The sequence below is a fragment of the Lactuca sativa genome, chromosome 9 (assembly GCF_002870075.4).
Source record: "Lactuca sativa cultivar Salinas chromosome 9, Lsat_Salinas_v11, whole genome shotgun sequence".
In the NCBI taxonomy this organism is placed as follows: Eukaryota; Viridiplantae; Streptophyta; class Magnoliopsida; order Asterales; family Asteraceae; genus Lactuca; species Lactuca sativa.
This window is the reverse complement of record NC_056631.2, coordinates 212,375,900-212,389,413: the sequence shown is the minus strand read 5'-3', so window position 1 is coordinate 212,389,413 and position 13,514 is coordinate 212,375,900.

The following is a 13,514-nucleotide window of genomic DNA, read 5'->3' as shown; positions in this document are numbered from 1 at the left end:
GGAAATTTAGACTAATTTTTTGACAAAGTGTCAATTTAAGAACTAAGAGATCGAGTACATTAGGTCGTACGTTGATCAAGTCTACCACAAAAGTGACAAAGATATTCGTCATGATTTACTAAAGTTTAGTGAATATGGTTATACCTATAAGATTGAGTATAATTCTAAGTTGATTGAAAGAGTTTCAATCAATAGCAAAACAAATAAGAAGAATCAAGTAGGCAGAAAGATAAAAGTTTCTCTCTTCTAAGAAGAAGGGAGAGTATCTTTTATTATGTTTTATGATAGGACTTAATGATTAAGAACCATATCTCAATTGATCCTCTAAGTGAGTCTTAGTACAATTTGTATGTCTAAAAAGAGGAATCGAGAATTATGGAAATGGTTAAATCAAGAAGTCAGTCATACTTCGTTCCAACATCAAGTCTTAGAGTAATACTCCAAGATTGTGAATTGAGTGATAAGTCTTAAGAAGGTTTATAACATTCATCAAATGTGGAATTTGGTAAAAGGTTTTCTTATTCTTGCACATTTGAAATTGGTAAGTTGTGATGTCTTGGATAAGAGAAAGACCAACTAGGACCAATCATGTGAAATGTTTTGTATTGATAAAACTACACTAACTCTTGAATATTTGTTTGTCAAGAAATGTTTCTTGACAAGAGAACCTCATATGTCAAGGAGTCAGTGGGAGTCTTAATGGTCTTGAAAGGTTTCAAGAACAAATCAAGAATAAACCTTACCAATCATCACTAGCACACGACTTGAGGTTTACAACCTATCGTGTTGACACTATTTTGTTTTCTGTGTCATTCCAATTGAGTTTACTGTATATGTGAGTTCTACGAGTTCTCAATGGATTGTATAGGGGCAACACACCTTGTTCAATGGAAAGTACATTGAAATGAAGGGGTCGGCTGCTCAATAACTTGGAAGTAATAGTGGGACCCTTGATGGCAAGAAATTATGAAGAACAAGTTCTATCCATAAGAGTTTGGATTTGTCACTGACATTATCTTGTGATTATGATTATGACGAATTCACATGGATGGGAATGTATACACCACAAAATCTAAGTGTCATAAGGTTTCTCTCATTCATGAAAATGATTGTGAGGAAACGCTTTCACTAAGAGAGATTTTGAAGATAGAATTATGTGATTTGGGTTTCTCAAATTCAACTATGATTACGGCATACCTTTTCATAGTTCGAATTGTGGGAAATGGCAAATGGGTCTGAACATTTTAGACTTGTTGATATGAGTCCTAGAATTGTTTAGACATATACATATAAGATGTCCAAGGAAAAGTGTATGAGGTTGAGAAGCTTAGATAAAGTCTTATCGAAGCATCTAGTATTAGAAATATGAACTTAAGAAATTGTTTTCTAGAAGTTCAGCTGATTTCTGAATTCATGTCGAAGCTAGTGGGAGCATAAGTGTTATGCTAGTAAAGAAATAATCATCATGTAAGTGGGAGCATGATTATTATGGTAATTATTGCAAGTGAGCAATTTTAATTATAGAAAACAAGAGTTATACTTTGCAAAGTTGTAAGAGTTGAAAAGTTGTTTTTCTATAATTAAGGGAGAGAATATTGTACTTCGTTCAAAATCTAAAGCTTAGATTGAGAAATTTTAATAAATTTAGTCAAAGGATACATAGTGTCTTCTCAAATTTCGATTATGATTACGGTATCCCTCTTCATAATTTGAATTGTAAGAACGTGACACATAAAATATTATGGCAGAAGATTGATAGAGTATCGTATCTTTATGTAAGACATTATGCATCGTGTCCCATACGCTTCGGGTAAAGGATCAATTGCAAGTGCTATAATATTTGACCGTTCTAAAATTTTTCCAAATGTCTAGCGCATTAAGAGGGAAAAAGGACAAGAATCGATTTTGACTAAGATAATTAAACAACTATCAAAGGACGATCTAAAGTTCGATGAGGATTGGTCGCTTGTGAGTAGTTGGAAGTATGGTATTGAATGGACCATATCGATATTATTATTATGAATAGATAAGATTCTATTAAGAATGAGTTGTCATATGGTAAATATGGAAATGTTTCCATAATTGGGAGTTGAAAATTAAGAATTTATGTCTAGATTAGAAAATTTTATTTAAAAGGATGTTCAAAGGAATGTACTTTGAGTGAGAGACATCACATCTATAAAATTGTTCTGTAACAATTTTGATAGAGTACCTTGTGATTTCGTTGGTCGATTCTTCGTGATTTTTGTGCCGTGACTTCACAAGAGGATCATTGCATAAAATATTAGAATTTGACATATTCTAAAAGGTGGCAAGAATTTGGTATTCTTACACTAATTATAAGGATTGGGGATTGTGAAATGAGTTGCATTTGAAAAGTTTCAATTGATCTATTTCACAAAGTATGAACCATAGGAAACCAAAGTGTGCATGCTTGGAGCATGGGACAATTGTGGTTATGATTCGAGTTATAAAGTTGAAACATTAAACAATGGATAATGAGTAATCGATATGGTGATAAATAAAAGGTGTTTTATTTATACTCAAAGGTTTGGGACCATATAGGATTAGTATTATTCTTGTGTTTCACTTTGCATGTTTTGACTTCCTAAATAATTAATTATTTCAGAATAATCAAATTATTCGAATGGTCCACAATCGTTCATATGTTGGAAGTAGGTATGAATAAAGACTGTCATGAATTGGTTTGTAGATTGTCTAAAGTGTATTAGACATAGCAAAGGTTTGCTGCAACGTTCATGAGTGCTTATGAATATGATTTTAAGCATTGGATTAAACCCACGTCCACTTGGATCGCTTCATGGATTTTATCACGAGCGATTGGTGAGACGATAATATCTTGTATTCTTGAAACCGAGATGTGTGAGTTGTATCTTGCGAATCGGTTACACATTGATAATATGTAAACGCACCAGTAACTTGGTGTTATAAAACTTATTATTGTGTGTGATTTGGTGAGTGAGTGCAAGCAAACATTGAGTCGAAGCTTATCCATTCCTTTTACCCAAAGTGGGATAAAAGCGATATCTGTGGGCCCCTCGATGATTTAGTGATGACAAACGTAAATGCTCGGCCGGGCTAGGGCTAATTTGATTTGTTCAATTAGTCATTCGTCGTAAATCGGAAATCGAGAAACAACACATAGACTGAGAGAATGATTTCAATCCATGTCTCATGTCTATATGATATCTAGAATGGAGGAATATACGATCCCTTATCTAAAGGACAGGTTCCTGATAAGATCAGAGTTCGACAGCGTCATTGAGAGCTACGATTGCTAATCGGGTTGTACTTACTATTATAGTTACTAGACTTATCCAAGTGGGAGACTGTTGGATTAGTGTCTAAGCCCGTAACCATATTTGTCAAGTACTTGACTCGATTGTGCATGGTCCTTTTGGGTTGCCTTCACCAGAGCAACTTGACTGGAGAAATAATAGAGAAAGAGGTTATTATGATTTATTAATATCTTATAAGAATAATATATTAAAGGAGAAATCATATTTGTTTAATTAATATTGGTCAATAATTAATTGAGAATTAATTTAGTGATCAAGTGTAATTAATTAAACTAGAGGGGCTGAATTGTAATTATGTGATAGTTACAAAATATGGTAATGATTATGTGATAGAATTGTAATTGAAATCGTCCAAAGGATAAGGATAAGGGTTTTCAAGGCTTATCTTATGGTTACTTGGTGGGCAAGCAACTAGATAAGGATAAGGACTGAAACCCTAATCTCTACACCTATATAAAGACCCCTAAGGCCAAAAGAATTCGTCCATGCCTTCCTAAAGGGTTCTTAGGGCCGATTTCATACCTCCTCTGTCTCTCTCTCTCTCTCTATTGCCTCTCCATTTGCTCTTGGTGTTTGTGAGCCATTAGAGGTACTACACTTGTGGTACTTGCTTTCAAGACTTAGGATTTGAAGATTTGAGTTGTTATTGCAATATAACAACAAGAGGTATGTGATCTAATCTTCTATGTGTATTTCAAAAATACTAGGGCGTATTATGGTTTCTATATGTGTTCATAATGTTGTGTATCTAATAGTGAAAACATAGATCCAATTCTAGGGTTGCATGCACATATAGGATTGTTTGTACTAAACCCATCATGCTAGTACTAGGCTAGGGATCTTCAGGAATTGCATGATAAAGTTTCCTGATTTATGATGCCTGCTAGCCTAGGGTTTCTTTCTGTATGAGATTTCCAGTGTTCCTCTAGGAGTGAGGGTTGAGTGCTTGTTATGTATGTTCTTCACTAGGGTATTGTGGTGATACTTGATACAAATATAGGTAGGTGTGGAAGGTAATATGGGCATGTACTACTGAAAGCACAGGACCCATACGCGTATCAAGGAAGTCACAACCCCTAGGGCTGGGTTGGGAGCTGGTTCTCGAGTTAGTGAGTAGCATCTGATGTTTTGCGGTAATTTCAGTATGGTGGTTACGAGGCATGCTGGGAGCGGATCCGGGTCAAGATCGGGAGCAGGAGGGGGCGGTCAGGGTGGATCAGCACCACCCGAGGTTATCAGTCAGATGAGCACAGACGAGTTGGATGCTAGGATTCGTGAGATCCTGCATGATGAGGTTGCTGCTATGTTCTAGGCCGAGTTGCCAGAACTGTTCGGGTCGATCAAGACCGCCATGGTTGAGTATTTTGATGAGCGCTATGTAGCTCTTACAGAGACAGCTGCCGCAGCGGCTACAATGGCTGTAGCAACGGCAGGGGGAGGAGCCGGTAGAGGTTTTTAGTATCGTGATTTTGATAATACGAAGCCCCTACCTTCGATGGATTTCAGGACCCGATTATTGCTATGAGATGGCTGTCAGACGTGGAAGGGTGTTTCTTCACGTGTTCATGCCCTGTTGATCAGAGAGTGAGGTGTGCTCTGAACCTGTTGAGGCTCGGGGCGAAGGATTGGTGGAGATTGACCACGGGGTCATATTCGGATGCGCAGCGGGCTACGGTTTCTTAGGATCAGTTTCGGGAGATGTTCAACACTCATTATGTCCCACAAGTTGATAGAGAGAGAGGTTGGCTCAGGAGTTCTTGGAGCTGAAGCATGATTTAGAGTCGGTGACGGAGATCACCAGGATGTTCACTGAGAGGGCGATGTTTTGCCCTGAGTTTGCTTCGGAGCAGGCTCAGATGTCCCTGTTGGGATGAAAACCCTAATTGTGATTTGATGAACAAGATGCGGAAAATAAGAACAAACACAAATATGAAGATTATGTCGAATGATCACTCGATTTATTCAAACAAGAGGAATAAATTACACTTAAAGCATAGACTAAAGAATCTAACACTACATAAGAAACCTCACGTGGCGGCTACATTTTGCCTTACTCTTAACCCTAATTGTGAATAATACATGACTATTTATAGGGAAAAGACAAGTCTTGGGCTTTTAACCTAGAATTCATCAAAGGGGCCCATTGCCATCATCCATGGAGTGCTTTGAAACCCTACAATCTCCCCCTTAAAGTATGGAATGGATGACAATGCTTTAACTTCCAAAACAAGCATCTAGCAAATAAAAAGATCTTGCAACGAGGAATAGATGAAGCAATCCACGAATCTTGATTCTTCAATAGTCTTCAAACACGGGCTCTAGGATATATAAATCTAGCACTGAAGTAATGTCTTTAAACTTCATTTTCGAATGTAATCCCAAAAAAAAATCTTCATGAAAACCAAGCCCGCCATAAAAATCCATTTCAGAACAAAGAAACCGAATCACTTCTAGTCTTTGAAGAGCTCCCCCTCCAAGTCACAATGATCTATAAAAAAGCTAATGGTATAAGCCATCAAAAAATATCATGTAACAACCCAAACTTTAAGATTCGTAACGCCACTCAATCGAGAAAATACAAGAAGTCGGAGATATAACAAGTCCTTAGCAGAGCTCGATAAAGAACTTCCGCTGTAAAGGATACTTCTCTGTAAAAGCTTTAGCAGAGCTCGATGAAGAACTTCCGCTGTAAAAGCTACCTTCATAATTCTACCACAAGCTTTATCAAAAATCTTCAACTTTGAAAAGTCACAAATCCAATTTCGAATGACCATACCAAATTCTCCCCCGATTTATAATCAAAAACATGATTATAAAGCCTTCAAATGGTCATGAGAATGATCTTGAATGGATAAAAATTTACTAAGCTCCCCCGCGACAAAATGATATACACAATAAAGTATAAAATTCAAAAAAGTCGTGAAAATTTGTCTTTATCACGATAAACAACTTTCTGAACCGCCAAGACTTGATGGAATCATTATTTTTCTGTTCACGAAAAAATATGTGCATTAAAGAATCCAAAACTGTTCACCAGCTCTCAAATTTGCAAAATTTTCGAAGAATGGGCTGAAATATTCACTTTGCTGAAATTCAGGGGGCTAAATTAATAATTCTGCACCATATTCCCCTTCATTTGTAACAAATTCTGGAAATGGTCCAAAACTGCCAAGCTGTGAAAACAATAGGGACCAGAAGTGAAATTATAATATCTTTTTCCACAAATTATAATAATCTCGGAAATTGGACTAATGTTGTCATTTCTTTGAAAATCAGGGGACTAGATTTGAAGAACATTAGCTTTCTTCCCCATTTGATCTGATTAAATATGAACGTCAACAACAACTTGCGACACCAGTAATGGTAATGATTGCATCAATTTTCTTTCATATGCGAAATCAAAATTAGATGTTAAATCTGAATCAACTTGCAAAACCCATTAAGCCTTTTGTGAGACCGAGCAACAGCCATGAGTTCCGAATAGCATTACATTCCGATTTCCAAATCCATTTGTGGTTCGCTCCAAGTCAACAGATTCAGTCTCAATACGAAGCTCTGCCAACGAACTTTCACAGGTAAGAGGTTCGCCGTTAACCAAAGTCAAACACGAACCAATTACAGGTTCGTTTCACTGAAATCACAAACGTTGGATACTTAATTTTAACTTTAAGGTTTGACTGAAAAGACGAACACCCTTAAACAATTCTAGTTAAATTCCAAACGCGATTTCATTCATTCGTATCATACTTCCGATTTTGACTTAACCACCGATTCCAAGATCCATTACATAGCGAACCTGAAGATCGTGAAGCACCAATTGCAAGACCCCATTTAGCGATTGCGAACTCGACTTCTTAAATTGACCACCGACATCAATTAACGCCAAGCAGTAAAATCAAGTTTCACTGTCTTCTTGAAGCTTAGAGAGACGCTCCTCAATGGTTGTTCTGAAAGCTAAGTTGTCGTCAGAAATTGTTTGACGAAGTGAAGCGAACGACTTGAGCTCTGATGCGACTGAGAGAGAGGTGGTTAAATCGTGTGTTTCGGATGTCCACTCAGCAATCTCAAACATCCTTGAAGCACATGACCCCATCCTTCATTATTCTGTGAGGCGTGACCTTGCAGAGAAGCTCACTCCCGCCCTTTCTCTACTCAGCAAACTTGAAGGGCTACTTGATTTCGTGTCCATTCCGAAACAAGGGGGAGAAAAAGTGAATATGTCTCAACCGCCTCCTACTTCAACAGTAACCGGACCTCCTCCAGTAGGCCAAGCCTCCGGTTCCGGTGTAAAAGACAAGGGCAAGAATATTGCTGAGGAGAGTGATGAAGATGATAAAGAGACAATTGCCGACCTTTTGAAGCGACAAGGTCGAGATAAAGAGGCTGACATCAGTGCTCGTGTGGCTAGAGAGGCTGAAGAAGCCGAAAGAAGACAGAAAGAAGCCCACAACCTTCTCGAGAGCAGGAAAACTCTTTTTCCTCCTTGGACTCTTGAGAAGCTGATTAAAGAAGCCATCGAAACACCAAGTATCTTGTGGCTAGAACCTGTGATCTCTTTAGATTGTTCTAACACTGTCGACTCTCAGTTCGATATGTCACTGACCCGAAAGGCGTTTGTTTTTCATGCCTTTGACAACATTGCTGAGTTCCCCCATCCTCATCCACAGGTTGATCGAGACTTAGTTGAATTTTATCTGAGGGCAACTTAACCTCAATACCAAACTTGGAGCGCTCAGAAAATCATCAATGTTCAGGTCCTAAAGCCGTTCAGGGAAGGTAACTTCACCAACGTTCGGTTCAAGGTACTACGGGGATCTGCCAAGGCCGAACATGCCATCTCACTTGCAGATTTGCCCAACCTTAATCCCCATGACTGGATTATCTTGCACAACATTCTTCTTACAAATGAAGCATAATATTGTCCGATTATCGACCACTTTAAGAGGATGCTTGTTTGCTATCTCATGGAAGTTGCTTTGATGGATCAGGAGATAGCGAGCGTATTCAAGAAGAAACCTACCATATCTCCTGTTGGCTCTGCCAGTGATCTCAACATGATGCAAATGGGGAAGATTGACCCAAAGAGAAACTTCGTCATGTTTACTAGGAACGAAGGACAGAAATGTCTTTTCGCCTTAGCAGACAAACATCTCTACATCACTGCCTGTTTGGAACACATTTTAGGGATCATCCATCGATGCAAGCAGAACACAGCGGATGATATCAAGTACTTTGATGATATGATTCAATGGTACATTCGCTTCAGATAGACAATCCTTGCACTTATCACACGTCTGTTTGATACAGTAAAGAAGGCTCCCGCTGCTGGCCCAAGCAAGAAGAAACGATAGTCTCGCTCTAAATTGACGCAAAGGGGGAGATTGTTAGGGTCAGTATAGTGTTGCGTCTATTGGGCTCGTTAGCTAGTCCATGTTTATCTCCGGTATGGGCCTGTCCATCCGTGAGTTTTGTAGGGTTTAATATAAATAGATGTTTGCATGCATTCTAGAACGAGAGGATTAGAGAGACGATTAGAAAAGTATTGTTCAACATATTTATCGTTCTTATTTTGTAACCCTAGAATCCTCTACAGTGGAAGTTCTTAGTCGAGCTCTGCTGAGGATCGAGTAATCTAATCATTCGACACATTTTGATTCATACTTGTGTTTTGTTTACTGTTTTACGTTCATCACTTACCTGTTACAAAGATCTAATCGATCAAAGAGTTAATTCATAACTCATCAGTCCCGATACCTGAGTACGCTCAAGAGGACATCAGGCAGTTTGTGTCTACGTAGAGGTGTGAGACCTTACTGGAGTTGCAGGAGGCCGCTCGGCAGCGTGAGTTGGAGATTGAGCTTCAGTTGAGGGAGCAGAGGCAGGCCCCGGTGTAGTCGCAGCCGACGTCGAAACAGTCTAAGACTGTTGCTTCTAGGTTGGGAGATCAGAGCATCCGCACTTGTGGGAAGTGCGGGAAGGGTCACACTGGAGTTTGTAGGTCCGGTGGTGCGTGCCGTAAGTGCGGGAGAGAGGGGCATTATGTGAGGGATTGCCGTCAGTCAGCCCTAGTTCAGGATATGGGGATTTGTTATCAGTGCCATCAGGTTGGTCACATGAGGGCCAACTGTCCACAACTTACTGCAAGACCGGTGCAGGCTCCAGTACCAGCCACTTTGAGGATTATGGGTGGATGTCGGAGTGGAGAAGAGCCCCCAAGGGCTCAAGGGCGTTTCTTTCAGCTTATGGCAGAGGAGGTGATCAGGGCAGAGCCGGATGCGGTTGTGGGTATGTTTTCGTTTTGTTGTTGTCTGTTTATCTTGTTATTTTGTGGTGTTCTATTCTTTTTCGCCGTTCTGCGTTTCATGGGTTGGTTGAAAGTGATAGTAGCAAGGGGTTGTAAATGGCTAGCATCCAAGGGATCGATGGTCAGAATTTGGTTGTATGGTCTTGTTGCCGGGTATAGCAATTGTGTTTTGGGAAGTGTTTAGCGGGGAGTCGAACTCCCTTAGAGTTTGAGATGTGCGATGTCGGAACGTGGTTTTGTAGAGGTTGCTCGTTTAGAACCAGTTCAAGTATAATAGAATTTGTTGAGTAAGTGATACTGGTTGGGTCACCGTTGGTTGGTAGTCAGTGCTCTAAGTAGGGAGAATTGGAAAATTCTCAGGAGGATCGACAAGTATTTGAGGTTGATTAGCTGTTTGGGATTCAGCAGTGTTTCAGTCAGCCAAGAGTGTGGGCTGGTATGAGTAAGTGGCAGAAAAGTGGGGCGGATACAGACCAGGGTTGGGCCTAGGGATAGGCCGGGATTCGAGTATAAGGAATGGAATTAGAGTTCGGAACCCCTAAAGGGCTAGAACAATATGTATGGGAGAGATTCACAGGAGGAATAATTCGGAATGATATTTTGAGCGGTCCGGGAAGACTGAAGGTCGGAAGGTGTACCAGTCAGGTCGAAGGCTCGGAAGAATGGTCCAAACAGGCTGAAGGCTCGGAGAGGCGATCCAGACATGCTGAAGGTTCTGAGAACGGTCCAGACAGGCTGAAGGCCCAGGAGGGCAGTCCAGACATGCTGAAGGTTCCGAGAGTGGTCTAGATAGATTGAAGGCCTGGAAGGGCGGTCTAGTCATGCTGAAGACTTTGTATGTGTTAGTGGATCGGTATGAGGAGAATGAGGAAATGCGTCGCCAGGGAATGATGATTTATATGGTCTGGCCCTAGGTATTGATCGTGTTAGTGGAAAGCAGTGCATGGACTCGGGAGTCCTTGCGAGCAGATTCAGAGTATATGGAAGTACAAGGATAGCAGTTACTCTACGTGGATAATATAGAGTGAAGTATAGCTCAGTGGCACATGTAGGTGCAGTAAGGGTTGTTGAGTGGATTTCCTGAAAAGGAAAGGCATGTAGCTCCGGAAGGAGCGTGGGTACTCCAGCAGAGGAGGAAGTGGAGTAAGTGGATTATCGGCAGTACTTCAACTATTGTTAGTAAGTACTGGAATGGTACCAGTGGTATGGGAACACATCCGGGTTGGGTGTCTGTTGAGGTTGCGGAAGGATTTTCGGTAGTGTAGAACCAGAGGAGTTCGGAGGGGATGCAAGCATGGAGCCTTGGATTTTCTGTATGGATGTGATCAGGTGGTGGTGTATGTTTGGTAATTTATCCTGGGGACGCTTGGGGGTACCGTCAGTGTGTCGGGTTTTCCAGCCCGAGGATGTTGGAGCAGGTTCAGCATGTGTATGTGATTGCAGAGGAGAGCTCATGAGAGTTGCTCAGGAGCTGAAGGATGTGTCATCCTGTCAGCGCGGAAAGAAAAGAGTTGGATTCGGATTGGAAGCGGGATGTGTTCCAGAAGTGAATTCGATAAAGGTTATGCTAGTCAAGGAAAGGGATAGCAGTTTAGTACCATGGAAGTATCATTGGGTGATCATTGGTTGATAAGTGTTGTTGTCAGGGAAATAAGCCGGTGGCCAGCTTGAAGCAGTTGTCAAGATCCTGTGAGAAAGAGTTGGACTATATAGGGGGTTGATAGCAGTGTTTGGAGGAACCTGGGTCGTTTGAGACCAGGAGCTGTATTGTGGGAGTATTTATCTGGGATGTGTTACTGCTGGCTTCGAGGACGAAGCCTAATTTAAGTGTGGGAGAATTGTAACATCCCAAAGTCAGAATCAAGAGTTCAGGGGGGTAAAAGTGTAAGTTGGAAGAAAGGAACTCGGCGAGTAGGAGCTGCAACTCGTCGAGTCTAAGTGGGTGTCGGGCACATGTTAAGTGATCGGACTCGCCGAGTCAGAGGCTGGACTCGACGATTCTGTGCTGGAATGAGAAACCCTAATTCCTGGGGTTTGCACCCTATATAAGGAACCTTAAGCCCCACCACAACCTCTTTAGCACCCCCTTTGATGTCCAGAAGCTTTCCCCATCGTTTTCAAACCCTAATTTGAGAGTGAGAGGGATTTAAGTGTCTAGTGGAGCATGGAGAAGAAGGATACTTGAAGCAAGAGTTGGTGGGATCATAGAGGAGCAAAGTGGATCTGATTTCCTTGCTTGTTGGCGTTAGATTAAAGGTAAAAAGTTGTTGTCTTGGCTTGGTTGTGCTTAGTTTGTTCATGAATGAAGTTTTAGGGCCAAATTGTCATATATGAGTCTATTTTCGAGTTTTGGGTTTAGATCGGTGGTTGCTACTACAGATCTAGACTGGTCTTGACTCATGAATCTGGAAAGTGATAGCTTTGGGGTTTGTTTGAGAATGTCATTGCCTTAAACCTTCATTTTAGCTTGTATAGAGCTTGTTGAACCTTGCATGCACGTAAAGTTGGAAACTTTACGTGTGAATCTGGCCCTAGGAATCCAAGCTTTGGAATGGCCTGAAATCGTCTGGATGAAGATGTCACGTCTGGACTCGGCGAGTCACATGGGTACACTCAGCGAGTTGTATGAATATGTGCATGGACTCGGCGAGTTGGAAGAACAACTCGGCGAATCTGTTGAAGATTGCCTTGGACTCGGCGAGTCTGTTCTTGGACTCGTCGAGTCTAATCGTAAGGTCCTAACCTTTTTGGTTGAGCGGTGAATCGGTGAGTCGAGGGACGACTCGGTGAGTTAAGCAGGAAGTGACTCAGAGTTGGGTTGACTCAGCGAGTCTTGGGGCGACTCAGCGAGTTGAGTTGTGGATTGGGATTTTCAGAGTATAGGGACTCGACAAGTCAGCGGGTTGACTCGGCGAGTAGAGTCAGTCAGGAAGGTTGACTTTGACTGAGGACTTTGACTTTGACCAAGAGTTGGCCAGTTGACTTCCAGGGGTATTTTGGTAATTATTGGTATTTATTGAGTTCAGTTTTTTTTTTGGTATTATCAGTGGTGGAGTTCGTGTTGGAGGTTGGAGCAGCGTGATCTTATCTTTTCAGTCAGCAGTTGCGAGGTGAGTTATCCTCACTATATCAACAGGGTCTAAGGCACCAAGGTCGGCCCTTTATCGGATGGAATTCCGGGTAGTTGTTTGTTATGTTATTGCTCTGTTATGTTCGCATCCTGGTAATTAGGTTGGTGTATGTTAGAGACCTGGTAGGGTCGGTATCTTCATTTATAGGATGATGCTATGCTAGTGACCGGTTAGGTCGGAATCCTGGTAGGGATGTGCTATGTATGTGATCTGCTAAGATCAGTTTGATTAGTTGTGAATTGATATATGATTATATGTTTATGTGCACGTGGTTGTTGGACTAGGGTTGGGTTGAGACGGGTCCTGCTTTGTGCTGTAGGCCAACATACCCAGGGCGGACCGGTTATCCCGAAGGCCCAGCGAGCGGTCCGGATATACTGTAGGGCCCAAGAAGGTGGGCCAGACGTGCCGAGGCTCGGAGAGTGGACCAGGCCGACTGAAGGCCCGGTGCGGGTGGACCAGTCATATTGTAGACTCAGAGAGTGGACCAGGTGGATTGAAGGCCCGATACGGGCGAACCAATCACACTGTAGACTCGATGTATATAGCTAGACTCGGAGGGTGGACCAGTTGGACTATAGGCCCGGTGCGGCGGACCAGTCAGACAGTAGACCCGAAGTGCATGGCTGTTCTGTTCTGTTATGTTGTGATATGTTATGTGTATGGTATATGTGGTTGGTATTTTGGGGGTATCTCAATAAGCTTTCGGGCTTACAGTTGTGGTTTAAATGTTTCAGGTACTTCAGGACACCGTGACAA